This window comes from Staurois parvus, unplaced genomic scaffold (genome assembly GCF_062004578.1).
Source record: "Staurois parvus isolate SC_StPar_1 unplaced genomic scaffold, SC_StPar_1.0 ptg000402l, whole genome shotgun sequence".
NCBI lineage: Eukaryota > Metazoa > Chordata > Amphibia > Anura > Ranidae > Staurois > Staurois parvus.
In genome coordinates this window covers 9,420,126-9,446,120 of record NW_028318198.1, presented here as the reverse complement: position 1 = coordinate 9,446,120, position 25,995 = coordinate 9,420,126, and the positions used below count along the sequence as shown (strand labels likewise).

The 25,995-nt window shown below is 40.6% G+C and overlaps 1 protein-coding gene across 5 annotated transcripts in view; it reads left to right on the top strand.

The window, feature by feature from the left end:
• The window catches only part of VAV3 (vav guanine nucleotide exchange factor 3), a 308,707-nt gene that overhangs the window by 1,663 nt on the left and 281,049 nt on the right, over positions 1-25,995 (top strand). The gene's annotated exons all lie outside the window — the stretch shown is intronic.

The following is a 25,995-nucleotide window of genomic DNA, read 5'->3' as shown; positions in this document are numbered from 1 at the left end:
CAAAAGGAAAATTAATAGGCAAGTAACACATTTCAGAGGTGTTTCATTGGCTCCCAAAACGCGTTGGTTGCCTGTTGCTTGTTATGTTATCTCTTGCAGAACAAGATACCTTTGGACTCCCAACTCAGCAATATATAGACATTAATAAATATGTCATCAAAATTCAAAACCATTTATATTGTATTATTTTATGTAGCAGGCCTTTTTTTACATCATTACTAATGGCATTCAGAAACAGAAGAGAATCATCAAGCTGCCTTTTACTAGTGTATCTATGTGTAATATGTGAATCTAAATATATAAACTACGTAGGAAGTATCTTTAATTACATGTTATTATACATCAATAAATAATGGTTGATGTGATATTTCAATGTGATGATGAATGTACATAAATAGCCAGGGGTGTATATGTTCATGTAGAGTTCAGGAGCTAGTCAGTGCTATCCAGGAATTACTAGGTAGTTTTATGTGGTTTCAAATCACAAAAATGATAAGGCTATTAAATGTTAATGGCTAGATGGTCTTTTTTAGGCTTAATGTCTGCTTTCCCCCAGGGATTTGTGTAGCTGTATATTGGATGTATTTATTAGCACAGTGCAAAGAGCACCAGGGTAGCTTCTGCAGTAACCACAGATGACGGGTGTTAATCATCTGATTTGAATGACTTTTGGACAGATTTATGAAACCAAATTTCTACTGGTCACTTTGGGCTGATTTACTAAAACTGGAGTGTGCAAAATCTGGTGCAGCGCTTCACAGAAACCAATCAACTTCCAGGTTTTATTGTCACAGCTTAATTGAACAAGCTGATGTAAGAAGCTGATTGGCTACCATGGACAACTGCACCAGATTCAGAGTGCTCCAGTTTTAGTAAATACCCCCAGTATGTTAAGGTGTATCCACACTAGGGTGCCTGAGCATGTTTGCCCCCCAAAGTCCAGTGTTTGACTAGTGTGATCGCTCTATACCATTCTCGATATAGAAATTGATTTTTTTTAAAGATGGACACTCCAGGGCTGTCATCCTTGTTCTTGCTTCACTACCTGGTGAGTTGTTGACCTGAAACAAGCATGTGCATATCATTTGTCAGTGTATGTGCCCACTACAGGTCTAAACTCACTAATTAGTGTAGGCCAAGGGCAACTTTGCTAGCACCAAAGCATGCAACTTTAAAAAACACGTCAGCTATATCAGCCTCTTCTTTCATGTCAGGTTTGAATAAACCAGTATGTGTGTGTTTATTATTTGCAGGTGTAAAGCTGGCCATGGTCTGTGATATTTCTGCCGTTCAGCCCTGCAGCACTAAACAACCTGGAAGGAGGCACTGTCGGCTATTGTATTCTGACAGCTAGCACCTCTGGATGTTGAAATACCCAAACAGTGGCTGCAACTGATTGGATGCAACCAGTGTTTGGCTGATAAATTTCTACTTGGCTCCTTCAATTTTTTGTTTGAAGGAAGTCAGGCGGGAGGGTGGTAACAGGGCCACCCATGGCTTTAATTTTGTCCCCTGCTGAACTTTGCTCTGTGTATGGCCAGCTTAAAGGATACTTTCACTTTTGGAAGATGTAACAAGTTAAAGCTCCTCCCTCCTCTGTGACAGGGAGCAAGGGATCTTATCCCGCACCTACTGACACAGTTTAAATACGGCGCGGCCATGTGGGGCTCCGCCCATATGGCTGTTTAGTTCATTCACAGAGTTCTGTGAATTAATGAACTATCACTACCATCAGCCTCCACGCCAGACGGCTTGGAGTTCTCAATAAACTGCTAGGGTGCTGGTGAGCATTCATAGTTCATTGATTCTTCCTGCCATTCAGTAACCGCCTGCCTATATGAGATACAGGCGTACAGCTGATTCAATGCCTGCAGGATCCTGGCATTGCATCTGCGATCTGCTGATCACATTTGCAATGCTTTACAGGCTGCAATGTAAAAAAAAAAAAAAAACTGCAAAAAGACACACTTTCATTATGCATTGTAAAAGGTGAACTTATCCTTTAGACCTGGTTCACGCTCATACGAATCCTGTGCGGTTCCTGCATCGCATTGCAATCGATTGGCGTTCTTGCAATCTGGTGCGGATGTCATTGTTAAATTAATGACACCCCGAAACAGATCACAAAATGCAGTGCGATTGCCAGAAATTGCATCGCATGGGCGAGAACAATGCGGTTCAGGTGTGGGTAAAAAAAAGGTCTTGCGCTTTTTGATACGGATGCGATTTGAGCCATTCAAAATGTATGGCTAAAATCGCACCGCACAGACATCTAATGCAGTTCGCACAGAAATCGCACTGTATTCCTGTGTGAATTACACGTGGTGTCCCGCACCGCATTAGTGTGCACCCGGTCTTAAGGAAACATGCTATTTCTGTGGCCAGCACAGTGGCTAAATGGTTAGCACTTTCACCTAGCAGTACTAGGGTCCCAGCCATGGCACCTCCTGCCTGGGGTTTGCATGTTCTCTGTGCCTGCGTGGGTTTCCTCCCACACTCCAAAGACATGCTGGTAGGTTAATTGTATTTCAATGGTTTTTATTAATTTTAAACAGTATAAAACAGAGGCAACAAAACACGCCCACGCAGGGGCTATCAATTGCACCGATAGAAAATGCATAATAGAGCAGACAACGCTCTAATTCCAATAAGGCAAAACGTATGCCCACGCAGGGGCTATCAATGGCACATAGGTTACAATAACATCAGTGAAACCCAGATTATCGCACCTAAAGACAGCTGTCCACTGTCACATCAAAACAAACAGAAAAGGAAAGAAGAAAAGCAGAGAAGAAAGAAAGAGAAAAAAAAAACACACACCAAAGAGCAAGGGTCCATGAGCGCCAATACAAAACTCCTTCACCTCCCTATACTGGCAGGGGGGAGCGTGGGAAAGGCATATTGCAACCACGGCTCCCATATTGTCAAAAATTTATGTTGAGAGTCGTTGCATATACTCGACATCTGTTCATTGAGCATCATAGTAGTCATACGATCCCGCACCCCCTGAAAAAGTACAAACGGACTCTTCCAGGCCTGGGCAATTGTCCTAGTGGCCGATAAAAACAAATAGGAAGCCAACCGCTGCTGACGAGCCAAGAGGCCCGGTATGGGGCAATGAAGCAAAGCATACCGAGCATCCCGGCGTATGGAGAGATGAAACAAAGTGAAAAGGAGGCCAAACACACGAGACCAAAAACGAACCAACCTCGGGCATGACCACCAGATATGCAGTACATCGCCACGATGGCCACAACCCCGAAAACATCGATCACTACAGGCAGGGTTAGCCTGGGCCAAACGAGCCGGCACCCAATACCAACGAAACAATACCTTATAGACTGCTTCCAGCGTGGTCGTATTAAACGAACATTTAGCTATGAGTGACCAGGCTTTATTCCAGTCCTCCGGATCCACAGCCACTCCCAGGTCGCGTTCCCACTGAACTACATATGAAAGAGAAGTGTGCGACGAGCATCTGTTCAAAGCTGCGTAAAGAAGGGAGATAAGGCCCGGGGCGCCCGGACGCTGCTGGCAAAGCCGTTCAAAGGCAGATTTCTGATATGGGAAAGCAGAAGTGGCCCTCAGCGAGAGTAGCCAGTGCCGCAACTGAAGGTACCGAAAAAATTCCGCTGGGGGAACATCCCGAGACTCCCGGAGGACATTCCAGGTGGGAAAGGACCGAAAAATCAAAAAGTGTTGCACCTGTGAGAAACCATGAGCCACCCACCAAGAAAATGCCCTCGGGTGATCTAGACCCGGCGGGAAAAGAGGGTTATTAACGATTGGAAGCAAGGGCAAGAAAGGCGACATCAGACCACTGGAGTAACGTACTGAGTCCCAGACTCGTAGGCCATGGAGCAACATCGGACTCAGCGCCGTAGGACGCAGGGCAGGGGGAAGCCATAGAAGTGTCGATAGTGCGATAGGGGCACAATTAGGTAGTTCCAGCAGGACCCAGAGAGGAACGTCGGAGGAAGCGTGCAACATAGACAGCGGGGCAATTTGGCTCGCCTGATAATACTTAGTTACATTGGGTACCCCAAGACCACCTTGGAGTCTATGAGCAAAGAGTGTATTTCTAGAAACTCTGGGATGCTTATTGGCCCAGATAAAACGCATAAACTTCGCCTGAAGCAACCGAAGAAAATGAGGGGGCTGGTAGGTTAATTGAATCCTGTCTAAATTGGCCCTAGTATGTGTATGTATGAATGTAAGTTAGGGATCTTAGATTGTACACCCCTTGAGGGTTAGGGACTGATATGAATGCATAATATATATGTAAAGTGCGGCATAAATTGACGGTGCTATATAAGTACCTTAAATAAATAATAATAAATAAATTTCTAGAAGGCAACAGTAAAAGCAGTGGAGCAATTAATCACATGTAATCTGACTATGGTGCTGTAATAAATTGACTATAGTAAGTGGATTGGTTGCTATATTATTATTATTATACAGGATTTATATATAGCGCCAAGAGTTTGCTCAGCGCTTTACAATATAACGGGAGACAATACAGCAACAACACAGTTCAATACAAGAGGGTTAGGAGGGCCCTATAGGTTGTTGCACTTCATCAATATTGTTTGCTTTGCCGTTTGGTGTTTTGGTACAATAGTATCATTTTATTTTGTGTTTGCCCAAGCATTGTATGAAAATATTGAATTTCTATTGCCATTTGTTTTGCATCGTGTAATATAATTGATGACAGTCAGTGAATTCTTGTACATTTTATGTTCTCATGAGTACAGAACAATGTCAGGTCCCTTGGTATGAGCATGTATGCCTGATGGTACAGCCTCTGTACAAGTACATATTTTGGTCAATACACAGAGAATGAACACTGCCTTTATATTAGGCTTCCTATTGATGCTTTGTATCTACACACTGATAATCAGCATGCAGTATTGTTTACTGATACTGAACATGTGGTATTGTTTACTGATGCCGAACATAATGAGCTGACTGTTTTGAGCAACTGTGCTGAGTTTCATCATAAATCTAATTACTACAATCTGTATTGTATATTGATGAGGAGTTGTTGCACACTGAACATGCTTTGTGTTTATATCATTTGCACTCATCTGCGGTTTAATAGTTTATACACCATGACACATATGTATGGCTTGACTAGTAAAGTAACAGTGTAGTAGGAGTGAAGATTTCATTGCATTTGTAGAAAGATCATTAAAAGTTAAATAGAACTTTGTATAGGATTTTGTAGATCGCATCATATTTTCTGTGCAACAAACGTTGGCAAAACGCAACGCCGCTGTATTTCTAAATACATAATATGACACGTGAGGCTAGATCTGAAATAAGCAAATGCTTGAGGAGGCACTGCTATTTCAGCTGTGTTTCCTCCTGGTGGGCGGTAGGGTGAAAACGGTCATTGGGGGTGTGTTCCATCATGGAGGATGTCATTGCTGAGCGGCTCAGCCTGATGTCAGTATCTGTGTTCGTGGGGTGATGCAGTCACTAGCAGGCTCAGCCTTTCACTACAGATAAAAGGCTTATTGATTATGGCATTGCAAGGAGCATTGAGGATTTGTTAATTGCTGTATTAACCCATAACAGCCAAACAGATTCATTGTACTGGACAGATTAGGGAAAAGTTCATTCTGATTCTCTGCTAATGAGTTACTGCACTTTGCTCATTGCCATTTAAAGTGCATTTACCAATGGATAGTATTTGACGCAAAAATACTGTATTTGTTAAATAAAAAAATCTTAGTGAACAGTACAATTAGTCGTCCACAGCACTATGTTGGTAGAGGCTTGAGCAGAGGAACTCTCTCTTTACAGTATAATATAGGAAGTGGTTTGGTTGACTGCACCCTGTGCGTCGTCATAGGCTTTGCAACACGTTACAGATACTTAAGGAAGCCTGTCTTCAGAGAAATACAGGGGATGTCATTTACAACCTTCTTCTAGAAATGTTAGTTCTCTGGCTCTCTCTGCTCTCAATACTTCTGAGAACAAGCATGCCACAAAGTTATATAGTCAGGTTGAAAAAAAGTCTCAAGTCTGTACAGTTCAGCCAGTAGAAAATAAAAAAGAAATACAGAAAAACCTGTAAAGCATAGTCTAACTTACTCCAATGGGGGAAAGAAAATCCCCCCCTTATCCCCTGAAGACAATCAGATATTCCCTGGATTCCCTGGATCAACAATCTCTGGTGTTAATATCCAGTTATATTTTGTGCATTTAGGAATGCATTCAGCTCTTTTTTTTTAAACAATCTATTGACCTGGCTAGAGCGGGGTCAGCAATCCGTCGGTCCTAGCAACCAATTACCAGCTTGTTAATATGCAAAGTAAAGTTGGCCAGTTCCTCCTCCCTCTTTCCTGAGCCACGCTGTCTTCCGCTCTCCGCTGTGCACTGACGATTAAAGCAGCAGTGGAGGAGGCTGGGGGAAAGGGGGCAGGAGACATTGCTGGGGGGGGAAAAGGGGGCCAGAGGTCACTGCTATGGGGGAAAGGGGGGCAGAGGGGTCACTGCTATGGGAGAAAGGGGGGGCAGAGCACACTACAGGGGGAGAGGTGGTGTGCAGAGCAGGGGTGGACTGACAACTCATGGGGCCCCCGGCCAATAGGGGATCATGGGGCCCCTGTGTCCTTGCCCACACTCAAAAAAGCCTATAAAAAAGATACCAGGGGCATTTCATGGGGCCCCCTACTGACCCCGGGCCCTCGGGCAGTGCCCGAGTGCTCGAATGGTCAGTCCGCCCCTGGTGCAGAGGACACTGCTATGGACAGGGCCACCCCCATAGCAGTGTCCTCTACCACCCTTCACGTCATGCCACCTCACAGTAGTGTCCTCTGTCCCCCTTCTCCACCTCAGCAATGTCCTCTGCCCCCCTTTCCCCCATAGCAGTGACCTATAACCCCCCCCCACACACACCAGCAGTGTCCTCTTCCCTTCCCTCTCATGGACGGGTATTTTAAAAATCTGAATTCCCAGAAAGTGGTATGCTTAGGCAGCCGCCTTAGGGCACCAGGGTAGCTGGGGGGCAGAAAAATCCCAATCCCCAGCGACTTGCTGGGAATTCAGATTTTTAAAATACCTGCCTTCTGACAAACCAATTTATTGACCTGCTGGAGCAGCTAAAAACTAGCATCTCCTCCTCGCATACAGCTGCTGCAGGAGGTAAATCCAGGGGATCAGTTCTAGTAAATTCCTCCTCCGCTGCCCCTCCCATGCTTGTTCCTCCTTTTTTTCACTGCCTGGCCTCTCCCCCAAGTGCTCCCCTTTCAAAAACAAATTGTGAAAAATATAAAAAGATAAAAATGTAAAAATAAATACTTCTGACACCATCCACTGCCCTACTGATACCAACCTCTGCCCTACTGACACTGTCCACTGCTCTACTGACACTGTCCACTGCTCTACTGACACCATCCACTGCTCTACTGACTACCACCAACCTCTGCCAAACTGACACCATCCATTGCCCTGCTGACTGACCCCATCCACTGCTCTACTGACAACAACCTCTGCACTACTGACACTATCCACTGTCCTACTGACTGACACTGTCCATTTTTAAGGTAGGCTATGTTTGTATTTTTACAGTGACATTTGTTTTATTATATTTTTAGGCCTTGCTAGTTAATTTTTTTTTAATAGCACTGAACCCCAGTGATCTTTGATCTCTTTCATGTTGTTCAGGTAGATCTCCTCCTCTCAAAGGTTGCCTACCCATGGGCCAGAGCATATCAACTAAGCTAGCCAGAACACATCTAGTTAGCTAGCCAGAACACATCTAGTTAGCTAGCCAGAAGATATCTACTGAGCTAGCAAGAACATATCTACTGAGATGACCAGAGCATATCCACTGAGGTGGCCAGAACATATCTACTGAGATGACCAGAGCATATCTACTGAGGTGACCAGAACATATCTACTGAGCTACCCAGAGCTTATCTACTGAGATGGCCAGAACATATCTACTGAGCTGGCCATAATGTAGTTACTGAGCTGGCCAAAACATATCTGCTGAGTTAGCCAGAACATATCTACTGAGTTGGCTAGAACATATCTGCTTAGATACCAAGAACATATATACTAAACTGGCCAGAACATATCTACTGAGTTGACCAGAACATTTTGTACCTACTGATCTATCCAGAACATATCTGCTGAGCTAGCAAGAACATATCTATGGCACTGACCGGAACATATTTATTGAACTGGCCAAAACATATCTACTGAGCTGGCCAGAACATATCTACTGAGCTAACCAGAACATATCTACTGAGCTGACCAGAACATATCTACAGATCTGCCCAAAACATACCTACTGACCTGGCCAGAACATATCTACTGAGCTTGCCAGAACATATCTACTGAGCTAGCCAGGACATAACTACTAAGCTGGCCATAACCTAGCTACTGAACTAGCCAAAATGTATCTACTGAGTTAACCAGGACATATGTACTGAGCTGGCCAGAACACATCAACTGAGCTGGCCAGAACATATCTACTGAGCTATCTACTGTGGAACATATCTACTGACAAATTGCATCCAGGGATGGTTGTCTGTCCCTAACTGCAGGTAACCACTGAATGTGCAGATTCATGTGAAGATCGTTGGATATCTGTGGCTCTTGTCAGCCTGTCCTTGCTTTGTACAGACTTCTTGGTCGCATCTGTGTAGAAAGACCTGTGTTTACAGCTGCAATCATTTTCAGATTCTTGCCACAGGAGTCCACTACCAAACCTAAAATTGCCAGTGTGAGAGAGGTCTTGCTGAAACACTAGGACCACTTTCATACTAATACAATGGCTTTTACCGTGTTTTGCGATACGTTCTCTTAAAGGACATGTGACTCAAAAAGTGCACCAAAAACACAACGCAGGTGAGCTTTTAATGTGTTTTTGATGCAGTTTTGGAGTGTTTTTCATTGATTTAAATGGGGAGGTGTGTTTTTGGTGTGGGATTTCTTACAGCACCAAACCTGCAACAAAAATGCAGCAAACAAAACTTTGAAAAACGCACTGAAACCAAAACAGATCAGTCTGAAGAGTTCCATAGGAATAAATGGTCATACGTTTTTCTCCCACACTTTTAGCGCAAAAGTGGAAGAAAAATGGATCAATGTGAAAGCAGCCTAGCAATACACATCTCTTATTTGTTCCCTTTTTTTCTGGTAAATGTATTATTTTATTTATTACAGGTACTTATATAGTGCCATCAATTTACGCAGCGCTTTACATATATATATTGTACATTCACATTAGTCCGTAACCCTCAAGGGGTGTACAATCTAAGGTCCCTAGCTTACATTCATACATACACATATTAGGGCCAATTTAGACAGGATTCAATTAACCTACCAGCATGTCTTTGGAGTGTGGGAGGAAACCCACGCAGGCACAGGGAGAACATGCAAACCCCAGGCAGGAGGTGCCATGGCTGGGACCCTAGTACTGCTAGGTGAAAGTGCTAACCATTTAGCCACTGTGCTGGCCACAGAAATAGCATGTTTCCTTAAGACCGGGTGCACACTAATGCGGTGCGGGACACCACGTGTAATTCGCACAGGAATACTGTGCAATTTAGACAGGATCCAATTAACCTATTAGCATGTCTTTGGAGTGTGAGAGGAACCCCACACAGGCACAGGGAGAACATGTAAACTCCAGGCAGGTGGTGCCATGGATGGGATTCAAACCAATGACCCTATTACTGCCAGGCAGAAGTGCTAACCATTTAGCCACTGTGTGTATTATTGAATGTTTTGTTCTATGTGTTTCATAAATACAAAAAATACCTTTTGATTCTGCCAGAAATCCTGCCTTGTGAGCTAATTATTTGCTGTGTTCTCTGCCAATGCTGCAGTTTCATCAGTTACTCTCAGCACTCTCTCTCAGTGGACTACAGAACCCCCCTCATGTTATGGAGAAGAGAAGGAAGTGTGTTCTTTTATCCTGTCCTAGGGTGAAAATGCGGTTCCTCTTTAGATACAGTATAGTGAGGGAATGTCACATTAGAACAGGAAGTGAGATATTATCAGGTGAAAAAAACTGCCTGAAAAAATGAAAACTAATGCAGTCACCACATTTAAGGAGTGGATTAAGTTGCAATATGTACATTTTTCTTCTTGTGTGTAGATAAACTTGTAGTCAGAACTCTAGCTCTGCCTATTTGTTCTATATCATTGACATAGAAAGTATTGCAGCCAGATGTGGAAGATGTGCAGTGGAATAATGTCCTTACAGGATGTCTTCAACTTACAAGCCGACCTCAATGCACTGTTTAATTGGGCAACTTTGCGGCAAATGAGGTTTAATGTTGATAAATGTAAGGTTATGCACTTGGGGGCTAAGAATATGCATGCATCATACATACTAGGGGGGGTACAACTGGGGGAATCAATGGTGGGAAGGATCTGGGGGTTCTGGTAGATCACAAGCATAATAATGGCATGCAATGCCAAGCTGAGGTTTCTACAGCGAGCAAAATCATCTCTTGTATTAAAAGAGGTATAGACTCCAGAGAGAGAGATATCATATTACCCCTGTACAAATCATTAGTAAGACCTCATCTGGAATATGCAGTTTAGTTTTGGGCACCAATTCACAAAAAGAACATTGGGGAACTGGAGAAGGTACAGAGAAGAGCAACCAAACTGATAAGAGGCATGGAGGAGCTCAGCTCTGAGGAAAGATTAGAGGAACTGAATTTATTCTCTCTTGAGAAGAGGAGATTAAGGGGGGGATATGATCAACATGTATAAATACATCAGTGGTTCATATAGTGAACTCGGTGTAGAGCTATTCACCCTGAGGTCATCACAGAGGACAAGGGGGCACTCTTTACATCTGGAGGAAAACAGATGTAATCTCCAAACACAGAAAGGTTTCTTCACTGTCAGAGCTGTGAAAATGTGGAATAGACTCCCTCAAGAGTTGGTTCTGGCCAGCTCAGTGGATTGCTTTAAAAAAGGTCTGGATTCTTTCTTAGATACACAGAATATAACTGGATACTAACATTTATAGGTAAAGTTGATCCAGGGAATATCTGATTGCCTCTCGGGGGGTCAGGAAGGAATTTTTTTCCCCTGCAGGAGCAAATGGGGTCATGCTTTGTTGGTTTTTTTTTTGCTTTCCTCTGGATCAACTGTGGGTATAGGATTATAACTTTTTTTTTTTTAATGGTTGAACTGGATGGACTTTTCTTTTTTTCAACCAGAAAAAAAGGTAACTATGTAACTATGTCTGCATGAGTGCCAGGAAAATAGCAGGTTCAGAGGATAACCATGACAGCTTTCCTATTTGTCTCATGCTGGTATTTTTTAATGGTTAACCTCACCAGAAATGTAAAGTGGAACTCGCATCTAAAAAACAATGTCATCTTTTTAAATGCCCCCTTGTTTTTTTATGCAAATTCTACTTTACATTTCTGGTGAGGAAAGCATTAAGGTGACATTCCACTTTTACTGACTTTTATAAATAGACCTTGTGGAAAAATGCTGCAGTCATTTTCTTTAGCTTCTGTAGCATAGTTCATATAGCTATGACCAGGGAGTCTCACTTAGATCGTTGAATTTTTTCATTTGTTTCACAATATAGATTTCAGGTGAAGGACTGGCAGTTCCTTTGATTTATGAAGAGCTAGCGGTCTGTGATTCAGCTTACCTGTAGCAGAAAAGTAGACTTTGTGCATCTCTCTGAAAATACATTCCATGTTTTTTCTTTGTTTACACCTTTTTAATGCTCACAAAGGACTGGACGTTTAATGGAAACTCTTGGCAATGTCAAAGTGGGGGGCTTGGTAAAAGCTTTTCTCCTCTGTTAACTTTTAACTTACCTTTAACTGACTACAACAGAAAACTTTCAGAAAGGCACTAGCTGTTGTTTAGGGGTTGATTTACTAACAGCAAGTATGATATTCACTTTGCAAGGGAAGTTGCACTTTACAAAGAATTTTCCCTAGAGCTTAGTGAATGTGGTGAAGGTTCACTTTGTAAAGAATACCCTGTCAGGTGCCAGAGAAATTAAAAAAAACAGCATTTTTTTCTTGCACATAATTGGATGATGTCAGTGAAGAAAGTTTCACCTCATGCATTACGTTATAGGGATAATTCCCTTGCAAATTGCAACTTCCCTTGTAAAGTGAACAGCCTATTTGCCTTTAGTAAATCAACCCCTTCCCAAGTCAAGACATGGAACTTGGAACACTGAACTCATAACTTACAACGGGAAACGTGTAACTCGGAATATTGACTATGGAATTTGGAACCTCTAGGAATACTGAACGTGATCTTGCAATTCAGAATATGGAACATGGAACTCAGAACTCAGGCTGTGAAACTCAGAATATGGAACATGGACTTCAGAATATGGAACTGAAAATATGAAGCATAGAACTCAGAATATGGAAAATGGAACTTGGAATATGAAAAATAAAGCTCAGAATTTGCAACATGGAATATAAAACATAGAATTTGGAATTCAGAGCACACTTTCAAGGGCTTTAGTTTGTCAACTCCGTTTCAGAGTAGGCAGATGTAAGTGGATCTGAGAAATATTTTAGTGCTGTGTAAATTCATTAAAAATGTAAGCGGTTCAAAGGCAAGAAACAATTAAACATTAAATAAATAAGCATATGTGATCTAATTTATTAAAAATGCTATGCTGTCAGACAAAAAGCCACATTTGTATCTATGAGTCAAGTAGAGGACCACATTTAAAATTCAACACCTCTGCTATATCCTGTCCAGGCTGTATGAAGGTCAAGGTCCTTTAGCAGACTAGAATAGCAAAGTGGACCCCCCTTTACTGTAAGCTTGAAATGATTATGGAATATTGAACCCAGAACATGAAATATGGAGCTCAGAACATGGAATATGGAGCTCAGAACATGGAATATGGAGCTCAGAACATGGAACTCAGAACATGTAATATGGAACTCAGAACATAAAATATGCAACTCAGAGCATGGAATATTGAGCTCAGAACTTGGAATATGAAACTCAGAACATGGAAAATGGAACCCAGCACATGACATATGGAACTCAGAACATGGAATATGGAGCTCAGAACATTGAATATGGAGCTCAGAACATGGAACTCAGAACATGTAATCTGGAACCCAGAACATGAAATATGGAACTCAGAACATTGAATATAGAGCTCAGAACATGGAATATGGAACTCAGAACATGGAATTTGGAGCTCAGAACATTGAATATGAAGCTCAGAACATGGAACTCAGAACATGTAATATGGAACCCAGAACATGAAATATGGAACTCAGAACATGGAATATAGAGCTCAGAACATGGAATATGGAACTCAGAACATGGAATATGAAGCTCAGAACACGGAAATTGGAACTCAAAACATGGAAATCGGAATTTAGAATGTGGAACTTGGAACTCCTAATATGGAACATAGACTATAGAGAATAGAACAAACTTGAAAGGTATTAGATTTTCCTGAGGCCTGGGCAGGAAGCTGTCACATGTAGGCTTTGTTCACACGGATGTACGTAAGCGTAAACCCATGTAAAGGGCTGTGTTTGCCTGTATGGGATGCACAGGCGTTCTGTGCATCATCGTGCAGGCAGTTTCATTCATGTCAGATGGGATGCAGCGGCTGCACAGACACAGGAAATTTGACTTCTGTGTTGGTTTGGGTGCATGTATCTGAAAGCAGACATTGTGAGTTTGGGGACACTCCCCTGCTTGCACCCGCACCCACACTGATGTCACATTGGAAGCATTGACTGTATCCATGAAGCCGCTGTGTTCCAACTGACACAAATAAGACTGTCTACACATGGATGCATGGATCACCTGTGCACCCTGTGTGGGCAAACACGGGTATCACACAGGTGCATGTTTAAAGTGGTTGTGAAGGCTCTAGGTTTTTTATCTTCATGCATTCTGTGCATGAAAGTAATAAACCTTCTGTGTGCAGCAGCCCCCCCTAATATTTACCTGAGCCTGATCAAGATCCAGCGATCTGTGCATGAGAGCCTCGGCTCTCCGGCGACTCTTCCTCCTCATTGGCTGAGACAGCAGTGGGAGTCTACGGCTCCTGATGCTGTCAGTCACAACTAGTGAGCCAATGAGGAGAGAGAGGAGTCTGGGCCGAGACGTGACTCTGTGTGGGAATGAACACACAGAGCAGCAGCTCAGTAGCGAGCCTGTTTGGGTGCCCTCATAGCAAGCTGTTTGCTCTGGGGGCACTTGGCAGGAGGGTGGGGCCAGGAGCTCCAGCAGAAGTCCCAAGAAGAGGAGGATCGAGGCTGCTCTGCGCAGAACCACTGCTAGTTATGATGTGATTTTTTGGGATTATTTTTTTCTTTTTAAAGATGCCTTTAATATCACTTTAGGTACACCAGTGTGAATGAAGACACTTCTTGCTGTGGCAAACCACTGCTAATTATGATGTGATTTTTGTTTTGTTTTTTTCTTTTTAAAGATGCCTTTAATATCACTTTAGGTGCACCAGTGTGAATGAAGATGCTTCTTGCTGTGGCACAGCCAAATACCCATTTAGTTTTGGCTGCTTCTGTAGAACGAATTATGGTGGAGTTGAAAGGAGTAGTGAATTATTGGAATGTGTCTTTCAAACAAAGTTATGTATAGTTCAAAAACACTAGACAAAACTGTCCATGAAGTCCTTGCAATAAAATAACTGTCCATTAAAAAAGTATTGATTTCTCCCCTACTTTTAACTATCAGCTAATCAAAATGTTTTTTGACTTTCATTTAATGCAGGTTTGTTACTACGTTGCACAGCTTTCTGAGCATTTTCTCTGCTACAGTTGTTATTTGTTGATAGGTAATGACATAACTAAAATGTAAATCACTACTGTCATAAGTGAGAACATACAACAGTAGATGTGAACCCAAACACAAAACCTTATATCATTTGATTATTTTAATGTAATTCATTTTCCTTCCTTTTAAATCTACATCTTTATTAAAGCCCAAATAAACTTCCAATTTAATTTGGGCAAATACATTCCAGTTACGTGTGCAAGGTCTTACAGTTCGTTTTGCAGAAAACAACCACAACCTGAATATAAAAGCCTGGCCCCTGCCAGCATGCTGCAGAGAAGAACCATTGGTCTCTGTCTGGAAGCACTGGTCTCTCTGCTGAGATCTGACATTCCCCCTGCTGAGGCAGAACTAGAGCATTCAAATTAGCAAGAGGCATGGACTTTTTTGATTTCAGAACTATAGGTCTGAAAGGTAACTGAAAAATTGAAACATGTTTGCCCAGCTCTATGATTGACTTTATTATTATTTTTTAAATATAAACATTGGATAAAGGTTAATGGCTTGTGGCCAATTTTATTTTTTTTTATATCTTTGTTACCAATTTTGTTATGTTGTTTCACATGTCTTTGTTTACTATTTGTATATAATCGTTTTTTTTTATTTAAAGTAAACATTAACTAGAAAAGCTACAATTTCTGTGGAAATTGTGTGAAGTCTTCTTCCCTCCACCAGTAGTCTAGGGCTGAAAATGAGGGAGTGATGGCAGTTTAGAAATCATGTCCTGATTTTTCAGCTCACACTCTAGCTTTTGTCAGCTCCCACTCTAGTTTTGAACATTCCGCCATTCATTCCTATGGGACCAATTTCATCACAAAAACGCTGATATTTCGTGAACCATTCAGCGAAACATTCCACAAAGTAATAGCACACCAATCGGGAACAATCCGCACGTTTCGGTATATTACTGTCTATGTAGTGTAAAAACTGGGAGGAGTTAGGGTGGTAAATTTGTCTATAATAATAAGAATATATATGTGAGATAACAGTAAGTGGTCTTGCGATGCAAGAACACTTAATTACTTGACAAAGGGATCTCGGAGCACTATGGGTTATCTGAAGAGACAGCACAACAGAAGCTGCTTGCTGCAAGGCTTGCTTTGTCTGGTTGAGCCAACCGATGAGGAATGAGTCACATCTTTGACTCATTTCTTGTAAGAGACAGATTTATACTTGTTTATATTGTGACACTGAGTATAATACAACTGGAAAGTTAAATTAAGCTGAGAAACACACTTTTCCAAGGGGATCATCGCAATTTAAGAGCATGAAAATTGATTTGGCATAAAAGGTTAAATGAAACAAATGAACATAGAGGATACCACTTCTGAAGCTCTCCTTCTGAAAATGTTAGTTGCCTGGCTTTTTGCCTCAATACTTTGCATCATTGACCCAGAAAAGTATGTATCTATCTTGCCTTTCATACTCATTCTAGGTCACTGGCTCATAGTATTGAAGCATGCCAGTATTATGGCCAGACATTAGAAAGAAGTCATCCTTGTATTTTTCCCATGATGTGTTTCCTTTAATACTGTAGGGACATCACAAAAATTCAAGTGGTAGTAAACTCTCATATTTTATTTTTTTACGTACAGGAAAGTTTTTAATAAATGTTACCTGTAGCTAAAATGAATATCTCCTAAGTATGCACCGTTTAGGAGATATTTTCCTGCTATGTGCCTGCTGTACCATGTATTTGTATCAAAACGAATCCTGTTCTCTTTGTATTGAATCCTTTGTGTGAAATTCCTGGTGGTCCTGTCAGTCCCCATGCTCTCCTATTAAAAAAATGACCACACTAGGCAGGACAACACAGTGTGATCAGTTCTCTAGCTATGTTGAGAACTCAGCTTGTTCTCCTGCAATGATGACACTTTTCCTGACACAACCCCCTTGCACAACCTTTCACTGGGAAGACCAGTGCACTGCTGTTTCTTCTTCCCAGCTCTTATGCAGCTGAGAACAGAGGGAATGTGATCACTTAAAGGGAAAAAAGTGTTTATAATTTTTTTATATCTATAAACAAATGTTTTGCCTTTCATTTTTATTTTAATGGGAATGGGTTGTTTCACAAGGTAAGGGCTTACATATACTTTAAGGCATCTTTAGTGGATTGTTTAGTGATTGAAAAAACCCCCCAAAACATTATGTATATGTGAATTCATGTATATATGTTATGTATACATGAATAGCTGAATTCATGCAAACTGTTGTGTTAGTTAGTGTAGCTTCAAAAGATGTTTCTTTGCTCACTGTGGGATCCCTGTTTGTTTAAATTTCCACTGCACCCCTGCTCATCATGTTGTATTCTTAGATCTGCAGAAAAAGATGTTATTGTCGTTCTATTTTCTGTATTTCAGTTAACGTGGGATGATATTGGTTCCTTCCATCTGCTTTCAACCTCTTTTGTTTTCTTTGTTCAGAAGCTATTGAGGTTATTGAAGATAGTTCTCCTATACACATCCACTTGAGTGTGCAACACAGTTTAAAAGATGTGTATATTTAGACCAGCTTTTCTCATCCATTTACCCTGGCGAGACCCTTGAAAAATGTTTAGAGGAATCATTTTCAGGTCTTGAGCTCATGGCACCTTAAAGTGTAAGTTACCTTTTCAGAAAAATTGAAAAAGTGAACTAACACCCGACAGCCTCACTACCCCCTTGTCCCCACTTACCGCTGTGGATGATTAGCTTTCACTTCTCATCCAGCCAATGCAATGGTCCAGGGATTTGAAAGCTGCATTTTTTGTTGTGGGATGAACCGGAGTGATTCTGATTGGTCATGTGCTGGCAATCAGAATTGTTCTGATCCATACCAGTGTCCCTAAGGATAGAAGGGGAAGAAGACTGCAGCCGTGTAGGGTGTTAGTTCACCTTCTCATATTTTTCTGGGAGAAAAGGTATCCTGTTCTCTTTGCATTTTTTCCTTGTGTGAAATACCTGGTGTTCCTGCCAGTCCTCCTGCTTTCCTATTTCAAACTGACTATGCTAGGCATGAGAGCACATCCATCCTAGTGTGGTCAATTTTCTGGTTGTTCTGGGAGCACAGGCTGCAAGTCTTCCAATGATCAGACTTGTGCTGACATTCCAACCCTGCACAGCCACTCACTGTGAAGATCAATGTACTGCTGTTTTTCCTCCCCCAGCTCTCTAAGTCCTTTGTGCAGCTGAGAACAGAGATTATGTGATCACTTATAAAAGAAAGGGAGAAATGTATTTATAATTTTTTTATATTAATACACAAATGTTTTGCCTTTCATTTCTGTTTTAAATTGAATGGATTGTTTTACAAGGTGCGGGTTTACATTTACTTTAAGACCCTTGTAATGCTTCTTAGCCTTCTCAAGTAATGCTCACAGATGGTCACTGGAGGTCATGGACAACTCCGTTATATCAGTGGTCGTCAGTCTTAATTCACTTATAACCACAACCGTTCATATTTTCACATTTCCCTCACCTTGCACAAGTGCCAGTGGCTTGGTATTTATGAAAGCTATTTTATCCAAGGGAAATTCCCAAAACATGGCCTGTTGAAGGTACTTGACTTGAAAATGAGCTTGGGAAACACTGCCCTTTACTATTACCGCTCTCTAATCCATTTCCCATCAACTTTCCTAGACCCTCCCCATTACCTCTACTAGAGATGTAAAATTTCTGGAAATTTCGAAGCTATGATTAAAAAACATTTTTTTTCGGGAAAAAAATGGAAATTTTTGGAAAAAAGTTGAAAGTCATTTTCTTACACTGGGTATATAAAATGCAGTGTATATTAAAAGTATTATGCTTGAAATAAAAGTACAGCTTATTCAGTAAATAAATTTAACTTGTGTTTTACATTTTTTTTTATGAACAAAGACTGCACATCTTAAGAACTTTTCAACTATACAGGAGAACAGGTAACCAGCCTTCTTTCCCTCAAAAGCAACAAAAAAGCAAGAAACCATCAAGATAAAAAAATTATCAGATTACCCTCTTACCTGTCAATTAAAGTCGAAGTAAAAGCAAAACCTAGCAGACTAAACCTACTCTTAGCCACATACTAAGCCTAATCTATCTAGCCCTGTAAAGGAAAAATAGGCTATAGTTACCTGTTCTGCAGCCTCTTCGGTCCAGTCTCCCACAGCGCCCCCTGTATGCTGGACACAGCTGATAATGGCTGGGAAATGCCTGGGAAGTGACATCATCCATAGAGGTAGTCTGAGGCTTCCATTTCCAACTGCCTCTCCTATACACTCCTATTCACTGAAGCCGCTGCTGACAGCTCAGCGTGGGACCGAAACAGCTGCTGAACAGGTAAGTATAGCGATTTTTTCTTTACAGGGCTAGATAGATTAGGAGTAGAATGTGGCTGAGAATAGGTTTAGAGTTAGTTAGGTTTTGCCTTTACTTCCATTTTAAAGTCTGAGAGGAGGACAGAAATGATCAGAACTGTATCCCAACAATCACCCAACTGTAGGAAGTAGAAGAAGCCCACAAGCAAACTAAACTGGAGCCTTTTCCCTGCAGTGTCCCCTAGTGGCAGAAATGCATATTTCTCCTGTCTGGGAACTGCATTGATAAGTACAGTGTTACTCAGATTGTATTCCAGGATTTGCTTGTCTTCAGCTGAGTGAACATGCAATAATTTAAGCCTTTACATAAAGTCTCAGAAATCTTTCAATAAAGTCTTCATGTTTATAGTATGAAAACCATGTCATAGATATATTATTTATCATTTTAAAAGAACATATCCACACTTCTTTTTCCCCCAATTTTTCCAGAAAATAATAAACAACGGCTTTGGAAAACAACAGAAAAAAACTGTTTTTTTGCAATTTTTTTCCCCCAGGCCTTCCCACTAGGGTGCATTCAATATATAACTTTTTTTAATAAATACATATTTTAATTTGGTACATCATAAGTTCCCTTGCTGTCTGAGCTTGCTTGCAGAGGAGAGGGTGGGGACCCGATCCCTTAAAGGGGCATACACATTGAATTAACAGAACACCAGATACCATTATATTGGATGTACCTAAGTGGAGATTGTCCATCATACTACGGACCATGAGATATATGTTAGATCCCTTAAAAGGGAAGCGCTTCTAGACCTGATATACATGCAGGACCACATTTGAAGGTGAGATTATAGTATGAAAGGCGGTGGGACTCACTGAATAAATGGTGAAAGAAGAATTGGTGAGTGAACTGTCTGCCAGGAACCATATGAATCATATGATCACGTGGTGAATTAATGATTGAGAAATAATTAATTGAGACACAGAAAAATAACAGACACATATCTTTACTAATATTTTTATTTATAGATTTGTTGACAGTTTATTTTGGTACACATATTTGTTTTTTATTGATTATAGCAGTATTACACAGGTATAGTATTTGCACAGCTGACTTTTATATAATGGTTATCGCAACATCGTAACTATATTTATATTATTTGTGATTGTGGGTACACAATTGATGGTTGCAGCAACCTGTACAATTCATTGCACATTGGTTTGATTACACAGGAGGTAGTGTGGAAGTGTCATCAATTTTTTAGTGCCTCATTGTTAGTGTCAGTGGGAGGAATAGTGGCTCAGCATTTGTTTTAGTAGGAGGAATAGTGCCTCATTGTTGGTGTCAGTTGGGGGAATAATACCAAATTGATGGTGCGAGTGGGACTGGTGCCCCATTGTTTGTATCAGTTGGAGGAGAAGTGTTCCAAGGGTTGAATATAGCCAAGAAAAGGCCCCGGCCACAGTTTAGAGACAACTGATTTGGATGATTTTCCAGTAATATCAACATACAGTATATTAGAATGTATGTGCATTTAATAAATACAATTATTAAATGGCTTTTCATTGTATACTTGGCTTTCCAAAAGACAGTTGTACACCTTAAACTGTAACATCAGAGCCACGTGTATTTCAAACATTCCAAATGCTTTGCTAAAGAAACCTTAACATTCTCCTAGTCGACAAGATAAAGAAATGCTCTTAGATGGCTTTCAATAGTGTCTAGGAATCTTAGAAACTGTGACTTGTTGGGGTTCTATAACTATAGAATTAGAGAATGTTCAGTTAACATGATATATAATAAATAGGGAATATTATGAAGTTGTGTTCACTTTGAATACCTAATTGTGTATGTGGGAAAATAGAATTGAACATAAGATAAATGAATGCTCCTTTCATTCATTTCTTGGCATATTAGAAAGTGTGACCCAATGGGGTTGATTTACTATAGGAATAGAGAATGTTCACTTAGCAAAGTGAATGCTTAAATAATTAGTGGATATGATGAAGTTGTGTTACCCAATTGTGAGCAAGGGAAGATAAAACTGGAGTTTCATTGGTCAGTGAGCTAAGCGAATGTTCACTTTCTAAAGTAAAAATAATTTATTCCTATACTGAAGCCTTAAAGTAATTTTGAAGGTTCAGCTTTTTTTAAAATAACAAACAAATCATACTTACCTGCTCTGTGTAATGGTTTTGCACAGAGCAGCCCTGAACCTCCTCTTCTCGTGTATTCCGCCGGCGCTCCAGGCTCCTTCCCCCTGCTTAGTGCTCTCACAGCAAGCTGCTTGCTGTGGGGGTACTTGTGCATGCTCACTTCTGAGCCACTCAGCCTCCCTCCTCATGGGCTATGGTTGACAGCAATGGCTCCTGCTGCTGTGTCTCAGCCACTGAGGAGGAAGAGACTTGGGAGAGCCAAGGCTCTTGCTCACAGCGCTGGATTGAGATGGGACTTAGGTAAGTATTAGGGGGCCTTGGAGAGGGGGTGTGTGCTGCACACTGAAAGTTTTTTATCTTCATGCATAGAATGCTTCAAGGTAAAAACCTTCAGCCTTTGTAACCACTGCAATGATGCCACTATGAAATCTCGGTCACATGCTTTTCAGCAATTCTTCAGAAAGAGGATATTGTACGTAAATGTTTTGCAATTTCTTGGCAGCTATTGGTCATACCGTAAAGCTTTTCTTCTGAAATAGGAAGTTATCCAGGCTTAGAAAAGTATAGTCTAAGGTCAAAAGCATAGAAGATGTGACAAATTGTGTAAAATTAGGATATGTCTTCTGTCTATAGATAGCTTTAAAACCAACATGCCAAGCTAAATATGGCCATATAGGCATACGTAGCCATGAGGGGTGAGCAGTACACAAGAAAACATGTTGTCATAGGTCATGTTTTTATGCCACTATGATGATTGCTTCCAGAACCTTAGTCACATGCAATATGAATTTGAATCTATATACAGTACCTGTTTATCTAGAAAGGCACCTACTATGCATTATTATTATTTTATTGTTTTAGAATGGCATAATACTCAAAAATTAGGTTTGGAAATGGTCTTTAACCACTTGAGTGCCAGCATGTAATTCCCCTTCATTGCCAGGTCATTTTTAAGTTTTCAGTACTGTGATACTGAAAACTTAAAAATGATATTGTAACTGACAATTATGCAACAATGTACCCAAATAAATTTTATATCATCATTAAAAACTGCTGTTTTTAATTTTTTTACTATAAAAAGCAAAAAAAAAATCTAAATTGTTGAAAAAAATGTCTGCCAGGACCGTATGAAAACCCCTGAAACAACCCTTTTTTGGAAAGTAGACACTCCAAAGTGATCTAAATTTTTGACAAAATGTTTTGGGAATGACAAAACATAGAGCTTGGTAATGGTGCTCTAGAAACAATATTGTATAGGTCAAATACAGAGGAAGGAGGAGGTAAGGGGGTTAATGCACAGATTACATACAGTGAGAAGATGGAGATGAATGGGGTTAATGTGCAGGATAAGAAAGGTGAAGTGTTAAGTGAAGCGTTAATATACAGTCACTGCGGAGACACGCTTGAGATCATATGTTTAGGAGAAGAGGAATAATTGAAAGGGTTAAAAAAAGTTATGAATGTACTAGCAGCTGTCGCAGAAGATACATTGATTCATTTCCTATTCATTAGTATACTATGATTTCTCTTCTTCATCTGTAGTAAGTGGAAGAGGAGACATCTCCAATCAAACAGTGGCTTGTGACCGTTGTGATTGGCTATCACATGGTACAAAGCCTCTTCAATTAGCTCAGTATACTGTCTTTGTGTACCAAGCTATGAATGTTTATAAATGTACAGTGGTAGAAAACAGGTTAAAGCGTAACTTTACCCATAACAGTTTGATAACAATTAATGTTCTATAAAACAAAAATATACATTCCACATTGTGTGTGCTGTAAATTGCCTCCAGCATTGCTCCTGTTTCTTCTTGCTGGAGGTTGCCATATTGTGGAAGCCCAGAATACTCATATCCTTGTAGAAAACCCTCACCCTCTCCTTGGTCTCAAAAACTATATGGCACTTTCTGTAATAAAAATGTATGCATTTCCAGCCTTGCATGTACATCTTGGCTCAGCTACAGAGGAAGGCTGCAGAAGCTTTACAGTGCTGAAGTTCACAGCTACCACTGCCTAGGGAGGAAGGAGAGATTATCAGGGAAATAGGATAGGACAATATCCTTGTAAGTTTAACTCTTTTGTGTTTCCCTGGCAACAAACATTGTCCTCTCACTTTTCCTGCTTTTCTTTTCTCTCTCCCTAACATGTCCTTCCTTCCTGTGTCATTCCTATTGTTTCCTCCCACCTCAGCAGCAGTTAATCTTTAGGTCAGCAGATTGGCCTCTAGTGACTCACTGATTATCGCCACAGTTCTGAGAATATAGGACAACTGAGGCTGTGCAGAGCAGCCTTACTGGATTTAAAGGGTATAGGGATTTATTTTTAATATTTTACATAGCTAAACCTGCAATAGAGGACAACACGATGTGATCTATCGGATGTCCACTTTAAGGCAAGGTTCACACTTGAGCTTCTACTAGCATTTTGAGGTGTTTTTTTAACATATGTACATGCATTTTTCAGGCATTTTATGCATTAGGATTTTTGTTTTAGCCAATGGAAAGCTGGTTATTAGAAGGAGAGGCAAAAAATTATATAAAAAAATGTGCATTATGCGTGTTTTTCTGGCACTTCCATTAACCACTTGCCATTCAATCACGTACAGTATATACGTGATTGTGTTCAAGTGATTATACCGGGGCCATGGCTGCAGCTGTCAGTCATAACCCCGGTATTAACATTTTCAGCTGGGTATTCTCTACTTCTTTGAAAGTGATCCAAGTGGCTGATTAGCCGTTGGATCACTTTTACAGGCAGCAGAATGGGTCATCCCTCCCCTCCCGCCACCTGCCAGTGCCTCTCTGGGCATCCGATCTGGCAGTTTTGCCAGCAGATCATAGAGCTGATTGGAGACTGGAACGTCTCCTGTCATATCTGTGGTCTAGAGGAACGGAAGCAATGAACATTTTGTCACTTCTAGCTAATGCAGATGTGAACAGAGACATTTATGAAAGCGTGAGATCAATTTTTTTTTATCTCATGCTTTCAAGGGTAGAGGAGAGATCTGGGGTTTTATATACCCCATATATCTCCATAAAGAGGACCTGTCATGCTTTATTGCTATCACAAGGTATGTTTACATTTCATAAAAGTGATTGAAAAAATGAAAGGGACAGTGAAAAAATAAAAAAATTTAATAAAAGAAATAATAATTAAAAAAAATTTAAAGTGCCCCTGTCTCCCCATGCTTGAGCACAAATGCAAATGCATACATAAGTATGCATATGTAAATGGTGTTTGCACCGCACATGTGAGGTATCGCCACAAACATTACAGCAAAAGCAATAATTCTAACTCTAGGCCTCCTTGGTAAATCTAAACTGGTAACCTGTAAACATTTTAAAAATGTCTCCTATGGAGATTTTTAAGTATCATAGTTTGTCACTATTCCACTAGTGTGCACAATTTTAAAGCGTGACATGTTAGGTATCCATGTACTTGACATAAAATCTTCTTTTATATTTTATCAAAAAATTGGGTTATACATTGTGGTTTTTTTGCATTAAAATTCATCAAAGTGTATCTTTCCCAATAAAGACATTTGAAAAAGCATGCGAAAATACTGTGTGACATAAAAAACTGCAACAGCCACTATTTTATTCTCCAAGGCCTCTGCTAAAAAAATATATAATGTTTGGGGTTCTAAGTAATTGTCTAGCAAATAATACAGATTTTTTCTTAACCACTTCATCTGGCCCATGTACATAAACGGCTGGACGGGTGCAGTGCAGGAGTGGGTTGCCATTCATAAACAGCACCCACATTTTCAGGTTGTGCGCACTCCCTGGGAGCGCGTGGCACCTCTGTGTGAGGGCTCGATCATGTGACCACTGATTGGCCAATCAGTAATCACATGAATAGTAGTAAGCAAGATGTCACTTCTGACATCATTGGTTGTTACTAGTGAAATCTGTGAATGATCACAGAGGTCACATGGTAGAAGTCTATTCACAACAGCCTTGTACCATGTGACAAGCTGTGACCAATCACAGCTCTCACAGTATTTTTGAATGGCTGCAAGAATGCAGCCAGAGAGAAGGAGAAATGATTGCTTTTACAGCCTTTAGAGGTACCCATGAAGTATTCACATAACACATAAAAATGGGGAATTTCCCCCTACAAAGTTTTTAGTTACAAATCAAGGATAAAAAACATTAGTGTATTTCTTAAAATAATTAGACAGCATTCTCTACAAAAATGTATCTCCCAAATATATAAAACTGTACCAAGTTATCTGAATCACATTGTGGTTACCACCAATATACTCAGGATAGGCACAAGCCGTTACAATAGATAAACCTATAATTGGTTGGCTAGTAGTTTAATTCATTGACAATGTCTCAACACATTTCACAGGAAATAAAATTTTCTTCCTCGGGAGAGCAATGATAAGAATATGGTATGCAGAGTATACCTTATTGGGCAACACAGTGGCTAAATGGTTAGCACTTCCACCTGGCAGTACTAGGGTTGTTGGTTCATATCCCAACCACAGCACCACCTGCCTGGAGTTTGCATGTTCTCCCTGTGCCTGCGTGGGTTTTCTCCAGTTTCCTCCCACACTCCAAAGACATGCTGGTAGGTGAATTGGATCCTGTCTAAATTGGTCCTAGTATGTGTATGTATGAATGTGAGTTAGGGACCTTAGATTGTACACTCCTTGAGGGTTAGGAACTGATGTGAATGTACAATATATATGTAAAGTGCTACATAAAGTGACGGTGCTATATAAATACCTGAAATAAATAATAAATAAATACTCCA